General features: G+C 36.7%; 1 protein-coding gene across 17 annotated transcripts in view; it reads right to left on the bottom strand.

The window, feature by feature from the left end:
* Positions 1-26,369, bottom strand: part of ADGRL2 (adhesion G protein-coupled receptor L2) — a 605,011-nt gene that overhangs the window by 178,480 nt on the left and 400,162 nt on the right. For 12 of the 17 annotated variants that reach the window (XM_059136194.1, XM_059136202.1, XM_059136201.1 and 9 more), the window contains exon 1: positions 8,644-8,774. The exons of 1 other annotated variant lie outside the window; for it this stretch is intronic. The gene's annotated coding sequence lies outside the window, so the exon portion shown is untranslated. 4 more of the 17 variants (XM_059136197.1, XM_059136198.1, XM_059136200.1 and 1 more) reach the window with 4 other exon arrangements.

The raw sequence follows: 26,369 nt of genomic DNA, 5'->3' as shown, positions 1-26,369 counted from the left end.
AATTTTAGTATAATTTTAATCTGTTGATGTATGAAATGAAATGAAACATTTCAGAATTAGATTTACCTTTTTTTGAATGCAAGACAAGATACATAAAGTGTTTCAATTCTTCATTTAATACATTAAAGCTTTGTCAAATTCTGTACAAATATGCATAATCACTGGGATGCAGATGTGTAAACCTACAACACCAAAATGAATGTTTCCCAAACTGTCTTGGACATTAACCGTAGGAAGACGAGGAATTTTAAGAATTAAAATACCATAAAGCATCACAAGATTAAGAACACAAAAATGAGTGGAGAAAATATTGTATAAAAACATGTGTTCTGTAAGTTCTAATCAATAACCACAGTAATAACCACTGAAAAAATGGTTGGCTTTTAAGGCAGAGGAATAAAATTTCTGTATGGAAAGTGCCAGCGGAATAAAGAAATAATAATTCCAAATAAAAATAATTTGTCTCAAAGTAGAGAAAAGGGAAATAATTTTCTACATGATTTTTTGATGTAAATTGTAGTTGAGAACCAATTAAGTAAATATATCTACATAAGAGAGAAATATATCAACTAAAGACCTTTTCTAAAATTTTGTAATGATTCCCTCATTATATGAAGAACTGCTGTCACAGTATTCTATTTTAACAATAAATGATTAAAATTAGAACTTACTTTATGAACAAACCAGAATTCTCTTTTGTTCTCTTTATCGACACTATTTACTGTACTCTACAAAAGAAAGCATTAGTCAAAAGCAAGGTCCCCGAGCCCACCCTTAGCAGCCTAGAATCATTTTCTACAATAATTGGGGTTAGATTATTTTATCATCTAAATACAAGGCAACAATTTGTTTGAGGCATGGGCTGATGTCAAGTACCTACATAATATTGCAAAGCATGGGTAGTACAAGCATTTTGTGATCCAAAAGTAGTAAAGACCTTTGAGAACGAAAGACAGATTAACTAAGCCATATCATTTTCAAAATCAGTTTAAAAAGCTATTTCAATCGTAGATATTTTACATTTTAAACTTATATTTGCAAAAATTTTTGGTCAATTAAAGTCATAAATATTGATATATACAAAGGAACAGAATATAAATTCCATGCTTATGTATGTACAGGTGTGTATATATTTATTTGATCAAGAAAGGAGCTAAAGAGAATTACCTAATAATTGAAAGAGCAAAACTAATCCTTCTTCTTTTATGAGGAACTTCATGGTGCATTTTTCACTGCTATAATGGCTAAAGATTTTATTACTCATCTAGAAATAGATCTATCCGGTTTTGTTCTAACAAAATAACAAGTCTTTGAACTGATCTAGGTCTAAAGTTAACCATCTTTTCAACTTCTTTCATCTGTCATGGTCAAGAACTAATAGTTCATTTTTATCTCTTTCTTTTTTCTAGTATCAGATTTATTAAAACAACAACAACAACAAAAACCGACACATTTTTGAAGTTACTTAATGCATCTTGAACAAAATTAAGTCATTGTTTAGGATGTTAACTTATGCTTAACCTGCCTGCTTTTTAATATTTCTATTTTTATGAAAATACTGAATTTATCCTCACAAAACGTCTGCCAAAGTTTTTTTTTTTCTGTAGGCTTCTTTTAAAGCAACTAATTTCAATACTGAAATTCAGAGATTAAGATGTAATCCCTGTGTGTGAATTTTAATGTTTATAACGTATTCCTCACAGATTGGAAAAATCAATGACAAGACCAACAGGGGCCCGTTTTGCTCAGCATAGGTTTTCTTGTCAGGTAGTGATTAATGCTGTGCTCTGTAGAGGGAGACATTACATCCGGGCTAAAACAGACCTAAATTTTACCCTCAGGCAGAAATCTGATTTAAACATCTCTATTTAAAGTGACATTTGTCCTCCCTTTTCAACTGGTTTCCCCAGAAATTCCAGAAAGTTGACTTCATGACCTAAAAACAGCTGGGTGGCTGTGAGCAGCAGTTGTGGCCTGTTCTTGCACTTCGGTAAATCTGGGTGCCAGAATCAATCAAGGTGGTAATAAAACAGGTGCCCGGCTATCCGCTATGATGAATCCCATGTCACCTTATTGCTACAAGAATTTAAGACTTAAAATTCCTTATAACTCTAGAGTCAGTAGTAAACATTTCTAAAATATGTTTCTGTTGTTGATAATAACCTAGCTATCTATACTGATGGGCTAGATCTCTTTTGATGTCTAAAATTACATCGATATTTCACTACATTCATCTGAAATATCAGCAGATTACAAATACCATGAACCCAGAAAAGCAATTACAAAAAGCAAATCTCTAAAAAAAATTAGAATATGCAAGGGGAAATGGCTTCTTGCATGAAATATAACAGCTTCCAAAAAATGGAAAACAAAAAGAAAAAAAGTTTACATAGCAGAAGTCACCAAGTAAACAAAATATATGCATACTAAAACAGGCACAATATCCTTATAGTGTGAAACATGGTAGCTTTTGATATTATTAAGCAATTTAAACATTGCTGGCAAAGTCCTACTAACCAAGGTAATCTAATTTCTGTTGCTTTTCAATGTAAATTGATTTTTTTTTTCTTTTAGCCATTCTGGTAATTGAACAAACTTATACAACTGTGATGGGATTTTACTTACCACCACACAATGCATAAAATTCTCTATGAAGACAAACTATATTACTTCATAAAACTACATTTTTGTTGTAATTAAACAAATTGTATTTAAACTTGCTCTGTGCTTCAAAACAATCAATAGTGTTTTGCTGTAAGCTGTACTTTACTTGCAGGTGTTAAGCGCTAGGTTCCTTCACTCGACCTACCTTTTTTAAAGATAATTTTTATTGGCAATACATGGGAGGTTATTTTCTTCTTAAGAAATAACTTTGTAAAAAATCACTGCATAAGACTATATTAGAAAATATCTGCAAATTATTGCTTACATATAGTCTATCAGTTAAGTGATGTAAAAAGATTTTTAAGTATTTTTTGTTTGATTAAGACCTTTTATGACACAGTGATCCACTTAAAAAAACACCCACTTATGTCAAAACACCATTAAGAGATTTTCATTGTTTATAACATACACATAACAAAATCTATAAAAGTCAAAATGCCACACTGACATCCTGAATAAAATTCAGAAATTACAGACCTCCAGTTATATAGTTTCTCCTTTAAAAGATATTCACACTTAGATCAAGAAAAATGTCACCATTTCAGGATTCTAACTTCCCAATTCCAATCATTAACTATCTCTATATTCACCCATTTCCTAGGCGTTTTTCTTAAAGCATTAAAAAAAAATCACTACTTGACCAATCTTGAGTGGCAAAAAGATTTCAGAGAATAGTCTCAATTTTTCTGATAACATCAAGTCTAATTACAGTAATCGGGGTGATTAAATACTTTTCAACCTTTCAACCTTCAATCAAGAATTATTTGAAGAGATGAATATTTAGGTGGGGCTATAAACTAATTAGTATTATGTAAGAGAGACTTTAACTAAGCTATGATTTTAATCTATCTTTAAAATAAAAATGTTTTAAACTTTCTTGAAAATAGTTACAGAACAGTTATCTATTTAGGTAATATGAACTGATATTTAAACAAATCACCTGAAGAACTGATATGACCAAAACATAAGTAGGATTTCAAGGCCTTTTCAGGACTAGGAGCTAAAGTTGTTATTTTTAACACTTGATCAAAACCATTAATTTGCAAAAATTTTTAGCTAAGTATTCTTGCAAATAATTTGATCAACATTTCTAAATAATCATGCACTTTATTTCTAGAATTTATTAGTTTGAAAATAATTCCACCTTAATTTTACAGGAACCTTTTCCATAAAAAAGCAGAGAGATGTCAAATGTGTTCCTCTCCAACACTCAAAATCAGATACAGTGGACGTGAAGAGGCAAAGTGTACAGTCTTTGAGATTTTTCGTAAAAAGAGCAATCCTGAATTCTTCAATCACTGAATTCTTCAAATTTCCAAGACTGTATTTCATTCCTAATCTAAATACAGTTAATCTGCGCTCTTAAATATTAGCAGTTGAGCAAGTGGTATGGATTCTTATTAAAATGAGAACAGATTTCTCTCAGGTAAGTTTAGTGTGTATAGCCCATACCTAAATTATAATGCTCTCTTCATCTCATACTACTTCTGTCAATAAACTAAGCATGATTTGAGTATTTATGCACAAAACTTAGGTCAAATAAATATTTTGATAGAAAATACAGCAATAACATTTTATTACTATGGTGTACAGATTTCCAGTTACCTCTTGACCTTCCCAACTTCTCAATCTTAGCTCACATATTCCATAGTACTTAAGACATTAAAATACTATGTCAGATTTTTTGCTAAAACACAAAAGGCTTCAATAATGATCAAATAAAGATCCCACCTTAAGTAAACCTTGGTTTTAAAGCTCTCCTCTTGCTTATTTTAAGAAAGGAAACGCCCAGAAGCTTGGTGTTAACGTTTCTGCTGATTGTGAAAATTGCAGCAATAAAAACTCCAACTGCTTGTCTTAAATTAAGACCTGTAGTACTACTCCATGTGAGATCCGTATATTTAATATTAGTTTTTATAACATTTGGAAGTTTTGTTGTCTGCTTTGATGTTAGTCCATTAATAGAGCAGAATCAAAGCCTTAAAACATTATATTTATTGGAAATTCTCAAATCAAAACCAGAAGTAATGTTTGTTTTACCTCACATTACTTAATATTCTGATTCTCCAGCTACCTGGTCCCAGAACTATCTGTATTTCTAAATTCATTTTTTGTTGCCAACACATAGTAACCCACAATGATTGAAAATGGCAGCTGAAGTGCTTCTACAACACATTAATTTTTCTCTAAGTAGTCCAATTTTGTCATTGAGATGTTGAAAAATCTTTTCACTGCATTTTACACCTTCAGAGATTTGCTGAATTCAGGCTCACCATCATATAAAATGAAGAACAATGTTTTCAAGACAATTTTTAGATTATCACTAATAGCTCTAAAGGATAATGTTTTCTTTATACCACTCTGCATTCAAAGCAGACTAGTTAACAGCAACTTAAGTGCAATAATAGCAATTACATCAATGTGGGCATTTTTACCTCAGAAGTACTTCTTAGATAACCGAAAGGACCAGATAAATAAACTATAATAAAATGATTTCAGGGGAATGATATACAATAGGAATGCCACTAAAAAAAAATCTTCTCAATCTAAATAAAGTATCTTATTAAACGAAAAACTAAAAATGTTAGGCAATTAATGTAATGATATTTATCCCTCCAAAACTGAGTTAAGTTTCAATATTAGAATAAAACCAAGGAATTGCGAACATTAGTTTATTTAAAAAAAGAAAAGTCCTCTTCTAATGAAAGAATATAAGCTTCTGTTCAAAATCAACTAACCATCAAAGGTAAAACTATTAAAAATATAGGTTCCAAAATCTTCTCTGAGGTTCGTTTTCATCTTAAAAGTAGGTTTTAGGAAATCTTAAGCTAAATAAATAAAACCAACACTTCCCCAGAAGTTGATAAAAAAAGTTCTCCCTTGACCCATCTGCTTGCCATGAAATGACCCAAATGACCCAAGTACTTGTTCTTATTTCTCCACTAATGGATATTGAGTTGTTAAAAGAAATTCAAAGAACTTCTCTCTCTGCAAATGTAAAAAAGGCATTAACAAATATGCTATAAATATTAGGAAAAATAAACCAAATGTAAGCTGAATTCTCCAGCTTACGGTGTTTAGAAAATACAAAACTTTTGAGACAAAACAATCAATATTCAGAAAGAATTACTACTAAATAGAATTCACAAATAATCTGAGTATCACCTAGAACCCTTTTTCAAATTTACACCTACAAAAGTTACATTAACAAAGTTCATGCTGAGTTTTTAACATTCAAACCCTCCTTGGATTTTTCCCCCTTAATTTAGCAAGTGTATTAAAAATAAGTTTCCTAGGTGTAAAAATGAGTGTCAGTGTCCCTTAATCACAAGATTTCTATTGTTTTATACTCTAATTAAAAGTCTTCCCTACCCATTTTAATAATATAACAAAGTGTAGGCCCTAGAAAAGTATGAAGTTGGAAGGAAAAGCTTTCTCACTCTCTTCCTACTGAAGGGACCCCAAAAGACAGGCAACAGTGACTATCATAAAATAAAAGGTCACCCTTTTTCTAGGAACAAACCATTTATCAATAGAAAATAATTGTCTTGCCATTTGCAAGGGCTCCACAGCAATAGACAATGTTTTTCGCTCACATAATTACAAAACAGTGAAAGTTCAGAAACACAGCCTGAATCCACCTCCCTATTTTTACCCTTTACAATTCTCATTGCCCTTTGGGCCTCTGCTTGGAAGCAAATGGAAGACAGGCTGAAGTTTTCTCAATTGAGCTGAAGCTAAGAAACCTTTGATATGCTAATAGTCCCCTTCAAACGGTAAGAATTCACACTTGCATTAATTCAAACAATTTGTGCAGAATGATGTGAAATGGCACCTCTTTTAGAGGCAAGCAACAAAAGGAGAGAATCGGAATGTCTGAAGGAACTAAACAACAGAACATTTGTTCTGCAGTATTCTCTCTATCATGCATAAATTTCCTAGAGGGCGGAGGGAGGGACAACAAAAAGTTCCACAACACACCTGAACAGAAGTAGATTTTCTTATATAACGTTTTCCAAATATTAGAAACATACTAAATTTAAAGTTACCAAGTTACCTTTAGTTACCTCTTAGGTCAAGAGTCCCATAACAACTTTTCTAAACTACTAAACACACCACACAAACTATTCTATTTTTTCTGCCGTGGACGCACATTGCCTCCTTAGTACCCAATTTTTAAGGTTTGCCCAAGATCTAACTTGATTTAGTAAGAGACATCCCGACAGGAAATTATTTACCAAACGGATGTGACTTTTCTTCATTTGTGCAACTCGAGCTGAGCAAAGAGCAAACTCGGTGGGGCCCGTTGCAGACACAAACACTGACAGGGAAATGAATGAAACAGCGTCCGTGAAATCTACGCCCCTGGAAAGGGGACGAGAGAAGTACACATACTGTAAAGGCTGCAGAAGAAAATTTAAGAATTGGGGCGGGGGCAGGGAGGAGAGTGCCTTAGAACCGGGCCTTTTGTAACGGGAACCATATGGTTGGTGGCTGCGGCTCAGACGCTCTCAGGCTGCTTGGAGGAGCTGCTAACCAGCCTGACACCTTTCAAGAAACAGGAGGAAAACATTTCCTCGGTCTGAATCCGAGACAACACAGTTTGCATCAGGAAGAACGGAATGAGAGGGCCCGGGAAGGGGGGAATGGTGAAGGGGGAGGAGTCCGTAAAAGACGAGAAAAGATTTTTTTTTTCCCCTCCAACTACGTTTTTAGAGGACGGAACGAAAAGAAAATAAATATATAGAGAGGAAACAGAGAGAGAGAGAGATTGAGGAAAAAAATATATATATATGTATGTATATATGGCATACGTTCCTTAGCCTCCGATCAGAGACACTTTGGGCACAACGTAAAGCTTCCAGCGATTTCCCCTACCCTAAGCCCCGTAGTTTGGCGAAAGGAACAAACTTTACTGATCCCAAGTGAAGCAGTCCTGCAAGCGTGCCTCCCCACTGCTAAGACGCTTTTGTCGCTTCGCCCGCCCTAGCCTCCCCACCGGAGGGGTCGGCTCGCCCCAGCCAATCAAGGAGCCTACGCTCGGTTAGCCCGGGGGTCTCGCCTTTCCTCGCGCTCCTCCCACGCCTTCTCCTCCCCGTGGATCCTCACCCGGCACCCCCATCCTACAAACCAGACTTCCCAAGGTTCCCAGCCCCAGCCACCCCAGGAGCCCACGGTTGGTAACTTCTCCCGCAGGCCCAGCGCGGCCCGCTGCTGCCCTCTCACTGCGGGTCCGGGAGGCTCTCTGCCCTCCTCCCCAGGGCCCGCCGGGTGCCCGGCTCCGCCGCCAGCTCGCCCCGTGGGGCCGCCCCTAATCGTTGCCAGCCCCCGCGCCGGCCTGGCCACATCTGGCTGCGCTTTGCTGTCATCCTTGCCACTCCACACCACCTAACCACCGACAAGAAAAAACAACAACCCGCAACAACTCACCCAAGCCCCCCAAACCGCCCACTTCCCCCGAACTCGCTCCCAGAGCCCGGCCTCCCTGCTCCACTTACAGCCCGGGACAGGTCTGCAGAGGGGGGCGGGAGGGGCCCCGCACCCCAAGCAGAGCGGTCCCACGGAGGGCGCGCCTCACATCGCCCTCCCCAGACGGGCTGTAAGAGGGAGACCGACACCTTCCGACCCAAGCTTTCAGAAAATCAAAAAACGCTAACCCAAACGTACTCCCCCACGCCCCCTGCAAACAGACTGATGCCTAGAGAGCGTTACAACCGCTCCCCGAGAAAAGGAGAAGCTGGCTGGACGGGACTGGAGTTCTGCGTATCGATTTCTGAGCAGAGGAGGTGGGGGGAGGGGGCGCAGCAAGAGCCAGCGCGGGTCTCTCCCTCGGCCGGGCCGAACATAAACAAACCGGCGAGCCCCAACTCACCCGCGGCTCCCTCCACCTCCAGCATCCACCCCCGGGCAGGAGGCGCAAAGCAAACAGGTCTCCGAAGCCCGGCACAGAGGCACATTGTTCGCTCCTGCGGATCTTACCTCGGTCTGCGAGCGCGCCCCGGGGGCGGGCCGTCTGGCGCGGGGGCCGCGCGGGGAGAGGAGCAGAGGGCAGCGGCGACCCGGGCCGGTGAGGGCCGAGGCCGGCCGCACGCGGGTCGCCGGCCGCCGAGTCCACGCCGGAGGCAGCGCCGCGGCTCGCCGGCGGGACACGGCGCCGCTGCTCGGCGCGTCCTCCTGCTCGGCCGCCGCCGCCGCCGCCTCCTCCAGCCAAGCAGCCAGCGCCGGGCGGCTCCTGGGGTTAGGTCAACATTTTCCCGCAGTTTCCCACACGCCGCTCCGGAGAGGGGTCTTTTATACAAGCGCGCACACCCCCAGACCTCACGCTCCCTTAGAAAAATCAAAATTTCGGGAATCAGAGCGAAAGGGGTGGCGGAGGTAAAAGCCCGACAGAGGTGCGCAGACTTGGGAGTCCCCTCGGAGCGGCGGCCGCGGGAGGGGCGGGCAGACGCCGGCGGCGCGAGGCCAACTCAGTTTGTCAGGCGAAGCCCCTCAGCCCGCGGTCTGCGCCGGCCGGACTGGCATCCCTCGCGCCGACCCTGCGGCCTGGGGCGGGAGACAGCGGCGCCCCCTCCTCACATTTCGGGGCTCCGGCCCGAGGCTGAGCGGTGGCCGCTGCCCCACGAAAGGCTGAAGGCGAGGACTCTGGCTCGGGGAAGCTGGGAGGTGCACGGAAGAGCCACGCCAAGCACAGCTACGGAGGGGAGATGCCCCCCAACAATCCCAAGGAATTCTCCGGTAAGCTCCCGATTTCGCTCCGGCACCTCTGCGAGTGTGTGTGTGAGCGGAGAGAGAGTGAGAGGGAGAGAGAGAGGGAGAGAGGGAGAGAGATGGGGGAGTGCGAAGTCCTGACACAGACTCTCGGCGAGGTCTGAACTGGAGTCACCTCCAGCCTCCTCCTCCTCCTCCTCCTCCTCCTCCCCAAATCCCCACCTACCCACCCCCCTTCCCGAGTTCGACTAATCATATAAACATATTAGCGTGTACAGCGGCAAAGGACAAATCTCTCCCTCCTGATTTTTCCAGCAAGGGGCTCAGGCAAACTCAAAAGAAGATTACAGGCAGCTAAGTACAAAACGTGGAGCAGATAATCTATAACTCATTGCCGCCCAATGGCCATTTTCCACTCCATTTGAGCAGCTGCGGCGGCGGTGCGCCCGAGCAGGGGGGAGGGGAGCGAAAGGGGACACTTACGGGCTCGAGCAGTTCGAGTGGCGGTGGCGGTGGCCGAGCTACCGCCCTAGGACAGGCCGGCCCCGGCTCCGCCGGCGGGGCGGCCGCAGGGCTGTCCGGGCAGCAGCGGCGAGGGATGCGCGCGCTCGGCCTCGGAACGCGCCCCGGAGACGGCCTGCGGCGGCTGGCGCCCCTCCTCTGCCTCTCCGTCGGCTCTCGCCACCCCCCGTTCAGTCCCAGGGCTTCGCATCCAGCCTCCCCCCTCCCACCATCAACACACGCCTTCCACCCCGACCCCCACCCCCAAACTCCACTCACTGCGCGCGAGGTCCTCCGCGCGCTCCTCCGGCGCGCGCTCTCCATCCTGTCCACACACACGCACTTTAAAAACATTTATTTTATTTCTGGAACGGGGTGAAGGGTATTTGGGAGAGCACGGCGGAGTGCGGCGCTCGGGCCTCCGAGGCGGGGCGCAGGGGACTGGCCAGCGGCTCGGGTTGGGGGGGGGGGGCCTTCCCCTCTTCCTTCCAGGCCCGGGAGCTTTCTCCTTGCCTGCACTTCGGAGAGGCGCCCAGGATGCGTCTTTTACCCACCCCGTCTCCAGGTTTTCTCTTTTCTCCACGCAGCGAGCCAGAGGCTTCGAAACTTTTAGTTTCCGCAGCCCTCCTTTTGTGTGACTGCTCCGAGGAGAAAAGAACGTCTGTTCGCCGCGGTCGCCGCCGTCCGGCTGCGGCGCGCGGGGGACGCTCCAGGGTTAATGCTTCTTTGATACCTGAGATTTCCGGCGCGCTCGTTAATGAAAGTTACATTTTTTAAAATTGCGGTGACTTTTTCTTTGTAGTTACAGAGACCTCGCCAAACTTTGACTTTATTGACTATATTTCACAAGAGCGTTTTGTTTGTTTTTGATTAAACCCACCAGGATAAGCAAAGGAAGGAAAGGAAACTACAAGGCTCTCTTCACTCGCAAGTGCATTCATCGTGCTGTTAGGTCTGTTTCCCTCATTTCCTTACATTGAAACTGCTTTTGCTCTTGTCCTCTGACCACACTTCCTTGCCACCTCTCTGATGGTAGGGTCAGTAAACAGCCAGGCAGCGCCAGCGATGAACCTGAGCTGAAGAGAGCAGACCACGACGGGACAAATTACGCTTGAAAAATATTTTAAAGCCAGTTTAAGTGTCCTCTGTATACGAGGAAGGTCAAAACTGGATTTTTTTTTTTTAATTTTATTACAAAATCTCTAAGCTGAAATTCCCTAAATTTTCAGACGTATTTCTCAATCACTAATACTACTAATGAACGCTGCCCTCAATTAAAGAAGCATGTATGCATTGGTTTTCAAGAAAAACCGATTCATCAAGGTTTAAAACCTTTAGAAAATAGGATGAAACTTGAGCTGCTTTGCTTTCAGAAACTATGCACTTTTCGTTGCTGCGGGTTTGTTGTAGTCATCATACTTCAGGAATCATTTCAAACAACAATGTTATTAAAATGTCAACAGCAGACTGTTAAAAGACTTGAAGCCTCTAAATACCTATCAGTATTTTGTCACAGAGCCAGGCATTTGTAGTATTAAAGTAAATCCAGCTATTGGTCAAGTTTGTTCTCAACTTGTAAAAAATCACAAGTTAAAAGTACACATGTGCAAATAACCAAAACCTACTCTTTCGGTTGATCCATTATACTTCTCAAATCAAGAATCCTTGATGATCAGATTTCCTTGTACTTAATGTATTGATGTATTAATATTCTCACCATTCCAAAAGATAAGAGGAGCCACTCAGAACATTTGTGTTTTAAACTACATAAACACTTCCATTTGGAATTTCATAGATAACATAATTCAAATATTATCGATAGAGGACACAAGCCTCATCTGGGGAAAAAAAAAAAACACGTGTGCAGAGGTTGTATGAAACCTTACTATGTACCTAAGGTTTTTAAATCTGTCAAAATTACACATACAACAGATCTACCTAGGAAAATTAAATCAGGCTTCTTTAGTTGAAAAGAGGTAAAATTATGAGATTCTTAGACCTCAGAGGTTATTTATATCTTGGTCTCTTCTAGAATTTAAACTTGTCTTATTCAAGATTATAAACCAAAATATGTCAAATAATAATCTACATTTACTGAAAATTTTTAGCCCTTTCCTTTGTTCATCTTTGAAGGTTTTTCACTCATCCGGGCATGATTCACAAGAAGCCCCAATGAGTGCATAGATCAGTCTAATCCTATTTTCTTTTGGGAGGCAAAAACTGGGCTGAAGTTTTTATTTAGTGAGCTTAGTAAGTGATCAATAGAAATTTTTGACTGAATTAAGCAGGCCATATGTTGGCTCATTTACTTATTTATTTAACTCTCAGAAAGAATCTCTGGAAGAGCCCACTGTCTACATTTCATAGGTCTGACATTCTTTGATGCTCTGGACCTAAGTAAGTCACTCTCCACTATGTTCCTGAAAAGAGTTGTCAGAAGTGGGTTAAAACTATAGGGAGTGGCAAATGCGTCATACAAGTTTTTAATTTTAATTCAATAGGATGTGTATTTTATAGAGTTCAAAGCATTCAAAGCTTTTTTGCAAAGGATATAATAAGCTTGCTGTGTTTTTAAAAATACAGCTAAATGTATTCCTTCTCTAGGATGTTTTAAATATTAAAGAATTTTTAATTCTTTCCTTGCACTTTACCCATAATAATGGTTCAACCTTCTCTGTGTCCACAAAAAGGAATTAAAAAGAGCTTTTAATTGCATTGATATATTAAAGATTAAGCTGTTAGCCACAAACCTGCCATTACAAAGGAACCTTTAAATGACACATACACACCAGAAAACATAATTTGCCTGACACTTCATGACAATTCAAAACATAATTTATAACAATACAAGTGTTATGGCAGGGAAAAAAATGAAATGAGAAGCTTAATAATGTCTGCAGATGTTAGCAAGTTAAGGGGAGTTGGAGTATATTATGCATTCCCTAAAATCCAATCAAATTAACTACTCAATCTGTATTATTATTTAAGTAATGGCAAAATCATTGATTTATTCGTAATACTTGCTAATTGTTTTTAAAAACAAATTCTGCAAAGGACAAAGGAAACACCCATTTCCATTTGTTTTATGTTAAATCAACATCTAACCACTCGTGATTTCATTCAAAGAAAACAGAAGGTACTCGTTAGCTTACGTGGTTAGAGAGATTGATGGGCTTCAAACATTTTAACCATATATGTTTTTTCCAACTCTAGAAACTCATGTTTTTAATTTAAGCAACTTTAGGAAACTAGATTATCTTATTCTGTGGGTTCACATATTTCTGATACAGAAATTATGCTAATTTTTGAAGCTATTACCATCTAAGCACCTTTGTTTAAAGGAAAGTGATGAGGTACTTGTCAAAATACAAGTATGAATAACAATAGTTTGGGTACCAAATTAAAGAATCTGAAGAAGTAGGAAAATGGGCATTAAAATATTATGATTAGTACAAGCCAGTAGAACAGTAAGTAACTTCTCCACTGCCCCACTCTGCCAAACTCCGATATAGATAAGACAGTTCTAAAAGGGGCTACATGGAGGTGGGCTGGGGTGGAGTGGGGAGATTTGGGACTTGATACTGGGCCAAAAATTCTAAGTTTGAGCTATGCAGCTGTAGAGAACTGTTAAGGAGAGTAGGCCGTATTCATTTTGGGGAGTATATTTTTGCCTATGATGAGAGTGATGTGAGTTCTAAAATAAAACAGACAAGTAAACAAATAACAGGTGAAACTGGTCTGGTTTCTAATACACAAACAGAAATAAAATTCGCTAGATTTCACCCTAAAGTTAACCAGTTCCCATTTCTTCATCTTTACTATTCAGTGATGCTTAGTGCTGAAACTAGCTTTCCCTACTCTAGAAAGTAAGTGTTATAAAGCTCTGGAGCAGATCAAAGCAATGTGTGAATACCAAACTTAACTAGAACTGGTTGAAAGTTGCTAGCTTTGTTTTTCATTTTAGCTTTGCCATGCATGGAGGCTGAGAAGAAATCAAAACTCATTTTCCATGAGAGTAGAAACATATGAAAGCATTTGGCAAAGCCAATAAATTTAACTATTCTCCCAGCTCTCTTCAGGCAGAGTAAATCTTTGTCCAAGAAAGCCAAACTCCATCTAAAATGTAGAGATGCAGTCTCCAAAAGTAATGACATTTAAACAACAGTATACATATAATTATGGTGAACTGTGCTTAATGATATTGTTTAGAAGTATATAATCACCACATATATTATTATTATTATATACTATCATTTTTTAATTAATACTTTTTTAAAAAATTCACCAATACAACTGGTAGCATGACTGTGCACTTAGAGTGTTTATATGTATAAATATATATAAAAGATTATAAAAATTTTATACCATTGCCATTATGATTCTCAAAAGTAAGCAAATTAAATAAGATGTTCTACGTAATCATTGTTCCACTGAGTCTTATACAACTCTAAATTAGTCTTTCTTTCCCATAGATTGTTCCCATAACTCTTGTTAATCTCTGCACTTTGAGGATTTTCTATAATTGGGTCTTATAGATCTTTTACTATCAATGTTTCTGTCAAACCATGAAGTATAACTATAATAACCCTTATTTTATACAAAGCTGTCTATAACTTCTTATAGTAATTTTTTGTTCATTGTACTCACATCCAAATATTTTATTAAAGTCCATAGTTTAAAAATAGGTCTCCTCATGCCTTTTTAAAATATTCAGAAAACCTGTATCAACAATAGAGATAAAATTTCCTTAATTTTTTAAAAAAACATTGAAGCTAAACTAAGAGTATCCTAAATCACAACTCTTTGTTTTAAATATAAAATATTTGGATGGGCAATTCTTCGTAAAGCAAACATGTATATCTTAGATGAGAACAAAAGCAAGTCAGTGGTTCATAGTAGAGGCAACTCCACTCTATTGAGTTATCAAAGATTACCAAAGACCAATTTCAGAGAAGTCCAAATAGAATTTTTAGTGTCTCTGTGAATGATTTTGATTATTCATGTCATTGTTCATGATAGCACAGCAAACTTGCAAAAGGCTTTTAAAAGTAAGAAAACAAACTGACAGAAAGCCTCCTGCACCTTAGATAGTGAGTCAAAGGTACAATTATATAACATTTTCATATTGGAAAATGTTATGACTTTCTTAATGATAAGCATGAAATAATAAAATCATAATTGTAATCTATGATCTCAGTATTTTTTCAACAAAAAATGATTTCGTTGCAGTTTTGAAAATATAGTGTACAACTGTATAAAGCGAGATGTTTGACCTTGGCTTTGGTTGATCCTTTTGATCAGATAAATAACCTATTGCTAACACTTTTCATTATTTTGTTCTCTAATATGAGAGTTATTTTTTAACTCCACTTAACTACTTTATTTTTTAAAGGCCTTTCTTTATTATGTATATTTCAGTAACCATAAATTTGTCTGAGCATGTGGAAAATAGAATAGCAATTTGCAAAGATTTTTCTCCTAAGCCTAGCTCTCATCATAGTTTCTTGATAATAGAATGTTGCCATCTCTATTTTCAAGAATAATTTAAATCTTTATAATTAAGTTTTAACTTATTGCAACTCATTACAGTGCATTCTTAAGGTCACTATGAAATCAATCACTAGGACCTAGACCAAACAATGATGTAATGGGCATATGTTTTTTGATAAGTAAAAGTGCATTAGAAAAGAATTTGTTTTCTTTAAAATAAGCATCCAAATTTCTAATCATGCTACAATGTCATTTATATCTCAAAGGACTACTGAAATGATTTGGAAATGATAAAGTTTTGTGGAACTACGTTCAGTGAAAAATTTTTGTTTTAGGTTAAAAAATAAAAACACATAACCTCTTCAGCTATTCTACATTAAAAAAGAAGTTGCTGAACTGTCACTTGAACAATATATTCTTTGAAAGGTTTTGTTTCAGTGGTGGAGATGTGTTACATTGAACTATCCACCCTCTTATCCAGCTGTCCTGGTTACCAAAATCACATATCTACAAATAACTCTTTTAGTGCATTAAAAGAGTGCCCCCCTTCATTATGGGAATGTAATTTATGACACCAGTTTAATTAGAACTATGTCCTTACTACCTGAATTAATGACCCAAATTCAAACCACATATATTTCATTGTTCAGACAATGAAGAATACACTACAAGAAAAACTAATTTCCTGTTTATTATCTAATGATAATTGAAACACAATAATTCATTATAATACTGGATTACATCTATATATGAAGTAACATGTCTCAAAGAAATAGGTCATGGAGATAAGATGAAAAATATTTTAAAATAAAATAAAATTAGAGAAATGTTGAGTAAGAATGTTAGGTATAAAATGTAAATATTTGAGTATTCAAGAATATAAAATATTTTTAAATAATATGGATCCCCAGAAGACAATCATTTATCATTAAAAAAAAACTATAGGTAATCAAATAAAGAATCTGAAAAATATTTAAAAGAATGAATTTTGACATTTCATATAATTACTCAATATTTACTTTCTCTCCAATACCTTATTGCAAAGATATGATATATATAAATCAAAGTGTTTTATACAGGTGTTGATTTGAGATGATAATGCTAGCCTGTTTGTTTATAATGAATATTTCTATACAGGAGGGAATCATGTAATGTCAAAAATAAATATTAGATTGAATATTTAGAAAACTACCTTTAACAACTTAGGTAAGTTTATAACTTATCAAAATTTGTAGATAAAATATTACAACTTATAACTAAGAAAAGTCTATCTTTGTCTCAGTTTTCCAGTTAATGAAAGAAGTGTTTAAATACTCTATAGTTAGATTATTAACTTCTACAAAACTGAAACAGATGTGTTTCTTAGTATGCCATTAAATTTATGATTTACATAGAACCCTTACATAGAGCTGAGCAGAGGCCAGCGATTCTAATTTGCTCTAGATTTATAATAACCTGATCTGGGTTTTGTAAGTATTGAAACACTTTAAACAAAATTAGAAAGCAGTTGTGCTTTGTGTGATTAAAGATGCAATTCTCTTTGGAGTAATGAGAAAAGTTAGAACATGTTTCTTTCTTTATGGATGTTTCTATTATAAACATGAATACTATACATTATATAATTTTGTTACTATGATTTCCTTGTTTTTAATTATAAAATAAACCAGTTGAATTTCACTAGAGTCTCAGATTGAAACTGTGCCAAAATTTGGCTGAAGAATGTGTACTGAGCTTCATAAAAATCCTTAAAACTTTTTTCCCAGGGTCTTAAAGTCTTGTTATACAAATAGTAGTTCACCATAATTTTCTAGAGCAAAGCATCTTTTTGATGAAGACCTGTGCAGCAAAACGGCGTAAGTGCTAAATAAATTCCAAACCCTAGAAAATGACATATATAAAATTGTTCAGGATTAATGACTCATATAAATTACATATAGAAAAAAAAGCCTATTTTATCTCATTACACAGATTATAACATTTATAGCACTATTATTTAAACCTTCTTCTACTTAACTTGGTGAATTATAATCCATCAGCTCCTAAAAATCAGATCTATAAAAACCCTTTATTTTCAAAACTCTGAATACTATTTCCTTAAAAGTCAGTCAAAAATGTTGATATAAATATCATTGTAAGCATCCATGTGTATATTTATGTATATAGAAAATAAGTACATGCAAAAGTATTAATTCATTAAAAGTTTATCTCTCATAAAACCTTTATTAGCCCTTGAAGTCTTTGCCACTTCATATAAAATGATTTATCTTTTGAATAACAAGGTTCCATTAATCTGTTTGACAAAGGAATTTTTAAATCATTTAAATAATTTATTTGAATGAATTATTTAAATTCTGTAAAATATATATGCACATGTATATGTATATATCTGTGTCTATATATTTGTGTTCTGGCACAATATCACAGAAGAAATACGAAATAGAAATTCAGAATACATTGTCCTTGACACCACCAGTGTGACTTGTTGTTTCTGCAAAGTGTTCTTTGATCACCCACTGTTTGCATAGGACCCCTGTTAGAGGGCCATTTGTGCTACATTTGGCACAACAGGGTGGTTTAATGTCAGAGAAATGTGCACATTATTTCTTATACTCAGTTTTAATTTTGCATTTTTACTGAGATTGCAGGTTGACATATATTTTCCAAAATGTAAGAATAAGAAAGACAATTATTCAACACTCATAGAAAACTTGCTTTCCTCAATTCAGGGCTCTAGGTGCTAGTGGGAAGTGGTAAACACTCCTTCCCCAGAGAAATAAATCATGTGCGGAAGCAAAGGGCAAATATGCATGGAAAATAAGTAAGAATATACCCAAAAATTTATAAACAAATACACGAAACTAACTAGGACATAAAGATTTATATGATATGCTTAATGTGCATGGCATTTAGGAATTTTAGTTATATACTATTTCTTCACAGACTATTACTTCACAAAATTTGCTCTCAAATAGGTCTTATTGTTCTTTTTTCCCTGAAGATCCATTTTTACTTATAAAAATAATGAAAATGATGAAATATTTCCCCAGTTTTGGTAAGGTTATAGAATACATTTATGAAAGGTTCTCCCCAATTTTAGTTTTAAACATGCAGGAAAATAAGCTTTCACCTAAGTATCTCCTACAAGGAGAGAGAGAGAGAGAGAGAGAGAGAGAGAGAGAGAGAGATGGATGGATGTTGTGTTTTTACTTTCTTTCGGAAATTCCATCCAGTTTTTCCTTTGTGATGCTATACCCCTGTCCATTCAATTAAGTTTTGATGGGTTCATTCAGGTTTTATTTGAATTTTGTGACCCATCCTTTCAACAAATTCATTTTAGCTTGATTTACCAGAGAGGTCCTAATTTTATGCATATTAAAATCTCAATCTATGTTTGTGACAATTAGTAAAATTTTGAAGCTTCTATTTTCTCCAGTCCTTTTCTCCCTTACCCAACAATCCATAAACCCAGTTATTACACAATATGGTTTTATATCCGTTACCCACAATACTCAAACCTTAGTAAGCAGGTATAAGAAGCTCTCAGTGGACTGATACAACTATTAACGGTGGGGAGACAACAGTTTTTCAAAAATTCATTACATGCCTAAAACTCCTATTTGGAACTTTCTCTCTAAAACCACAAGTACACACCAATCGTGTAAAGTAATTTTTTCAACAGTTTATCTACTCTCAGATTTTTTTTTAAGATTTTATTTATTTATTTGACAGACAGAGATCACAAGTAAGCAGAGAGGCAGATAGAGAGAGGAGGAAGCAGGCTCCCCGCCAAGTAGAGAGCCCGATGTGGGGCTCGATCCCAGGACCACGGGATCATGACCTGAGCTGAAGGCAGAAGCCTTAAACCACTGAGTCACCCAGGCACCCCCTCCTCTCAGATTTTTGAAAAATAGTGGCCCCTTTAGTGTCTAGCAAAGGACCTGAGCTATAGTTGGTTATTGAAAAGTATTTATAGAATATATGAGTCAGAAGCCTATAATCATGAATACTACTATATTATTTAGTTCAATAATAAGGCTACTTCTTATCCAAATATTGTAGCATTGCTTTGCTGATATGGATATTACAAGTCAAATAACCTAGAAATCTTATACAAACATACTTATCACAAGTGTACATATAAACACACATACATAAATTTACTTAACACATTTGTTTAGTCAATTTATTGAAATATTTCTATAGACCATCTGTAAATATTTTACTGTCTTTACAAATTGGTGATTACAATGAAAATTTGAATGTTTTCCTAAAAATTAATGACAATATTTGTGTGTGAGTGTGCTTGTAAGTAAAGAGAATCATAAATACAGACAAAATTGTTCAGGGAGTATATAGCACTATTATCTTCGTGTGTGTGTATGTATGTGTGTTGGAGAGGTGGGAAATAGTTCAAGGAAGGCAGGAATTAATATGTTTGAGTTTTTTAATTCAGAGAAGTTGAAAAGTTGGCTGTCTGTTCTATATTACCTAGAACAAGCTTTCTCCCTTCTACTGTTCTCTCCCAACAATTTATATAATGTAACGATGTATCTAAGGAACTTCAGAAATTAGAATCAATAAGACTTAGATGAAGCATTTCAAGGGTTTTATATTGTACCCTAGTACTTTTATTCAAACACAAAACATCTGATATTTTATGCATTATGGTAAAAGTATCATATTTCCATCTTCATTCATTTATGATTATTAAGCAAGGACTGGAACCCTACATCCAAGACCCAAAAAACATTTTAACTATTTTTTTTCCTACCAAATCACTTGTAAATTCTATTAATGTTATTTTAAGGAGTAAATTAATTAAAATTTCCAAAGAAGATCTCATTTTCTGCTGACACTTTGCATTCTATTTCTTTTTGTTTATATTCCTAGTTTTTAAAAAATCTTTTCAAAATATATTAGTATAGTACTTTGCTATCTAAGAAAATCATAGTGAATATTATTTTTATCTTTCTTTGATGACATGCAATTTTTGAGTGTTGCAGAACCATAAAAATGAAAATTGATTATCATAGCTCTTATTACACATCATTGTATTTATTGATTTACTCCTCTTGCACTAAAAAGTTAGCTCCTTAAAATCTCACTAAACTCTCTATGCCAGCTCTTAGCACAGCATACAACAGAGGTCATGAACTGCTGCCCTATATAAAATCTAGCCAACAAATGTAACTTATTGGCTCCATAGACCTTGGATTACATAGTATTTTGTTTGTTTTTAAACAGTTATTTGTCAAGTTTTAAAAATTAGGAGGTTTTGATCAAAACATGGATTTCCAGCTTCTGGGAGAAAAAAAAAAAAGGAAAGGTCTAATAACATTGGGTGGATGTTAGTTCATAGTAACATTCAGCAGGAGAGGCCTTCCTTTTTTTTTTTTTTTTTTTTTTTAAGATTTTATTTATTTGATAGAGACACAGAGAGAGGGAACACAAGCAGAGGGAGTGGGAGAGGGAAAAGCAGGCCTCCCACTGAGCAAGGAGCCCAATGCAGTCTCGATCCCAGGACTCTAGGTCACGACCTGAGCCAAAGGCAGATGCTTAACAACTGAGCCACCCAAGTTCCCTAAAGCCTTCCCTTTTAATAAAAACATGTCTCCACCATTCCCTATGACCTCCTTAAAATTAAGGCAAAGTATCTTGTGCCCAGGTGCCTGGGTGGCTCAGTTGTTAAAGCCTCTGCCTTTGGCTTAGGTCGTGATCCCAGGATCCTGGGATTGAGCCAGGTACCCACCAGGCTCCCTGCTCAGCAGGAAGCCTGCTTCTCCCTCTCCCACTTACCCTGCTCATGTTCCCTCACTGTGTCTCTCTCTGTCAAATAAGTAAAAATTTTTTAAAAGTATCTTATACCATGAATCATCTAATCATTGATAATGTTTTGTGTTCTACTTTAAGTGTCATTAAAGGAAAGTGAAATATATCTTCACCCACATCTTTGTTTTTGTTTTGTTTTTTAATTAACTTATTTATTTAAGTAAGTTCTACACCCAACATGGGGCTTGAACCCATGAACCCAAGATCAAGAGCCCAATATTTCTCCAACTGAACTAGCCGGGCCTGCCTTCACCCATATCTTTGGAAAGTGAGAAATAACAAGATAGATCTAGAGAACTATATGTTTAACCTAACTGCCCTTCTCTCACTTTTTCTTTCTTATTCCTATAAACATTTTAATTTTTTAGCTCCAGTGGTCAAAAACTTATATGTGAGTGAATGCATGAATTACACTGTCAATATATATTGAAAGATATGAAGAAATGTATTGTATAGTAGTAATGGTGCTTTGCTGTATTCAAAGGGTATGTATATATACTACCTCATCTGTGTACTTACTGCACAGCTAAGATATTGAAGTTACAATGCTGCACCCCCATTGCCACCAATTAGCTCAATCCTCTCTCTACTTATATCTACATTCACCAGTTTTCTCTTTTTCTCCTCACTTGACAACACTTTCTAGCATTCTTTCACTGATGTTTACTCTTACATATTCTTTTCTTTCTGTGATCTGTTCAGTTTCCCCCTACGTGGTGAGGTAACTTGACAATAACAAATGATGGTTTTGATTATTTTTGTATTACCTAATATCCCATAAGTGTAGTTCACCAAGGCAGGACACATGAAAGGAATCAGTCTTTTCCAACCAAACAAACAAGTGGAAACAAATATCCTTTGAGTATTAATTCACAGGGTTTTAAAGTCTTAACAGTTAAAACAATTAAGACACACTAATACAGCAGAAAAAGCTAACCACAAAATGCTTTAAGGCAAACAAGCTAAGCCTTTACTAAAAAATACTAGAGGCAATTGATTGCCTCAGATATGTTTAAAAAATGTTCTTTGTTTAGGGTGTATTTTTCAAAGAGAGAATTTACCAAGAATAATGATAATTTATTGAACCTGAGTCAGGAACATTTTTATTTTATTATCCCAAGTTTGTTATGCTTCTTATTTCTGAGTATTATTAGTACTATTATCATAATTCCTAATTTTATTTTATAATTTATATTTTCATATATAAAAATTTTATTATGATTATAGGTCAAAACATTTTCCCATATGAATGTAACTCAATTTTTTGTAAGTATATCAACTGGAAAATATGATGATAATGAATTAACTCCATAAAGTGAGAATCACCTATATTAAATATACCAGTTTTTAAAAATTCTTATAAGTTATAGTTTGCATACTATCCTTTGTATTCAGTAAAAAATCCTAATACACACTTTCTGAAAAGAGCCTTTTGTGCTCATTGTAGTAGTTCACTAGTTCAGTAGTTTTACTGAAATACTGTTGTCCTTATTTAAGTTTCATAAAATTTTAGGGGCAACTGGGTGGCTTAGTAGGTTAAGCACCCGGCTCTTGATTTTGGCTCAGTTAGTGATCTCAAGATCCTGAGATGGAGCCCAGCATCAGGTTCCACACTCAGTAGGGAGACTGCTTAAAAGACTCTCTCTGCCCCTCTCCTCCTCAAATAAATAAGTAAATCTTTAAAAAAAAAATTATTATAACAATTATATATGGCAATTGTTGAGACAGATACTATTTAAAAAGAAACAAAAAACCCTCAAATGTCCCATGCAAAATAGAAACTGATATTGACATATATGATTGGATCCTTTTCATATTAGAAATTTTCAATTTTTTTCACTAAGCAAAGCTCTTCTATAATAACAAAAGTAAATTTGTTTCTAGTAATCATAGTATTTAATTTCAAAAATTTTGTCTTTTCTCCCTTTTCATTTTTCCTGTCAAATTGTAAGACAAAAGGTATATTCCATTCATAAAATTGGATAATTAATTTGATCAATTAACTTAATCTATGTCATACTAAAGAGTATGAAACATTTTTATTATTGTTTTTGACTCCTAACAGAACACATACATTGAGGAGTAGAATTTCTTTTCTTAATGCTTAATAAGCATCCCATGAGACTATACCTAGCTTAAATCGTTTATATTCACTTCTTAAAATTCTATGTTTTGGTACAGTCAAGAATTTGGTAAATACCATTTGAAATCACTTAGCTCTGCCAAAGTTTTTGAAACACCACCATTGAAGCATTTGACATATACTTTCAAAAAAAAAAAAAAAAACCCACAAACAGACCTACTTTTTTTTTTATTAAAATATTTTATTTATTTATTTGACAGAGATCACAGGTAGGCAGAGAGGCAGGCAGAGAGAGGAAGGGAAGCAGGCTCCCTGTTGAGCAGAGAGCCCGATGCAGGACTCGATCCCAGGACCCTGGGATCATGACCTGAGACAAAGGCAGAGGCTTTAAGCCACTGAGCCACCCAGGTGCCCCCAGACCTACTTTTTTAAGATATGTTGAAGATGAAACTTTTCTTCTACCTTATCTTGAAAAAGATCTGTAAAGGGATTCATAAAGTATAAATTTACTTAATTTGATGAATGTTAATTTTAAGGTATTTGAAAAAATTGTTTAAAAAAGGAACACAAGCTAAAAGCTTTGAATTTGGACCAGACCACCAGTAGTTTCAGCTCTACCATGTTCACGCTTCCATAACTTGCTCAAGTTATGGAGGCTTGTCTTTATTTTACTTTCATTTTTTTAAAATTTTTAAAAAATTTATTTGTCAGAATGAGAGAGCATAAGCAGGCAGAGCGCCAGGCAGAGGGAGAAGCAGTCTCCCCGCTGAGCAAGGAGCCCAATGCGGGACTCCATTCCAGGACCCTGGGATCATGACCTAGCTGAAGGCAATCACTTAAACAACTGAGCCACCCAGGTGTCCCAGGAGGCTCATCTTTAAATTAACTCTTTCTTTCTTTCCTTGTTTCTAAAATGGAGATCACAATAGTGTGTATTTTATAGTGTTGTCATGAGGGTTATATAAATTAATACAAGTAGTCTTTAGCACATAGTAAGTCAGTTCTCAAATATTTACTACTACTTTGGTACATTAATAGCATAAAACAGTTGATCGCTCTTCAAAATGTGTTGCTTCATAAATGCCTAAAACTGTATGAGCTAGGGGTGCCTGGGTGGCTTAGTGGTTTAAAACCTCTGCCTTTGGCTCAGGTCATGATCCCAGGGTGTGGAATGGAGCCCCGCATCCATCGGGGCTCTCTGCTCAGCAGGGAGCCTGCTTCCCCTTCTCTCTCTGCCTCCTCTCTGCCTACTTGTGATCTCTGTCTGTCAAATAAATAAAATCATTTAAAAAAGAAAAAAAACTGCACGAGCTAGTGTGAAACAATTTTGAACATTCCTATATATTCTCACATATTGGGCTGTATTATAGCAGATTTTAAACATAGAGCTTTAAGTTGACTAAATAAAATTTTTTGTCACACGAACTGGTAGTTTTGATTGCTTTACGCTCACAATTTGAAGAAACCGCTCACTCTTAGTTATGTTCACAGCTTATGATTTTCATTCTTTTTTATTCAAAAGTGCTTCATTTGGGGGCACTTATTTGGCTCAGTCAGTTGAGTGACTGACTTGATTTCAGCTCAGGTCATGATCTTGGGGTCATGAGATTGAGCCCTGAATCTTCATCCAGCTCTGCACTAGTTGTGGAACCTGCTTAACCGAATTCTCTCCCTCTTTCTCTGCCCCTCCCCTCTGCTTATGCATGTGCACTCTTTTTTTTTCTTTCTCCATAAAAAAAAAAGCTTATTTTTTTTCATAAATCCATAACATTAGAAGAATATCTGGTTACGCTTATTATACTCCGAAATAGCTAAACACAATTGATGACAATTCTCTGTGAAGCACTCTAATTTTTATTTATTAATTTATAATCCTTCATATTCCAAAAAGAATTGAAGCCTGGTGGTGGGTATTAAGGGGGGCACATATTGTTTGGAGCACTGGGTGTGGTGCATAAACAATGAATCTTGGAACACTGAAAAAATGAAATAAAATTTAAAAAAATTTAAGGATATTTAAAAATAAATAGAAATACAAGTAATAAGAGCAACTAAGAATAACAAGGCAAAGACAAAGTAAAGATTGGAAAGTAAAAAGCAGGAAAATAAGTACAGGCAAGGTATGCTTATATGCACACCAGCTTTATATTTTTGCCTTTAGTCTAAGAGCTACACAAAGAGAAGGGCTGTTACAAGTTTCCCAATGCCCAGCAAATGCATGACCTGATGGTGAGACCCGCGAGGACCCTGACTAACTAGTGATACTCATCAATTACTTATTCTTCCATCCTGTCTCTACTTCTGGTCCATCCCTCCTTGCTGTGTTCTCCATTACTGAAGTTTATAGTCCAATTTTGCCTTTGCTTACAAAGGTGTCCTTCCTTCTTTCCTCTGTTGTTCCAATAACAACAGAAACTCCCCAAAGGCTAGTTTAGCGGGTTTGTTTGTTTGTTTGTTTGTTTTAAGCCAAATTACTTAAAGAATCCAATACATACTTCCGTTGGTTCATTCTGGCAGGTTCTTTTCTTGTAAGAGAGCATTTCTCCATTGATTTAGGTCTTCTTTAATTTCTCTCTCAGAGATATTTTGCAGTTTTCAGTGCACAGGTCTTGCACATATTTTGTTAAATTGATCCCTTAGTATTTCGTATCTTTTAATGCTCCTATAAGTATTTTTTTACATTTTCAATTTCAATCACTTTTTGCTGGTTAATACAAGTAAAATTAATGCTTTTATTGAGATATAATTCACATAGAATAGAATTCACCCTTTTAAAGAATATAGTTTAGTGGTTTTAGTATGTTGAGAATCCTGTGCAATCACCACCACAATCTGATTTTATAATATCTTCAGCACCCCAAAAAGAAGCCCCATACCCATTAGCAGTCACTCTGCATATCCCCTCCTACAGCCCCTGGCAACCACTAATCTATTTCTATCTCTGTGGATTTACCTATAGAATTAATTTTTATGTATTGACCTTATATCATGAGACCTTGCTATACTCATTATTTCTAGAGCTTTTAAATAGATTCCTCCCAATTTCCTACATATATGTTCATGTTGTCTGAGAAACTGAATATACAAATAAGTA

Source organism: Mustela lutreola, chromosome 10 (assembly GCF_030435805.1).
Source record: "Mustela lutreola isolate mMusLut2 chromosome 10, mMusLut2.pri, whole genome shotgun sequence".
Lineage (NCBI taxonomy): Eukaryota > Metazoa > Chordata > Mammalia > Carnivora > Mustelidae > Mustela > Mustela lutreola.
This window is presented reverse-complemented; position numbering and strand designations above follow the sequence as displayed.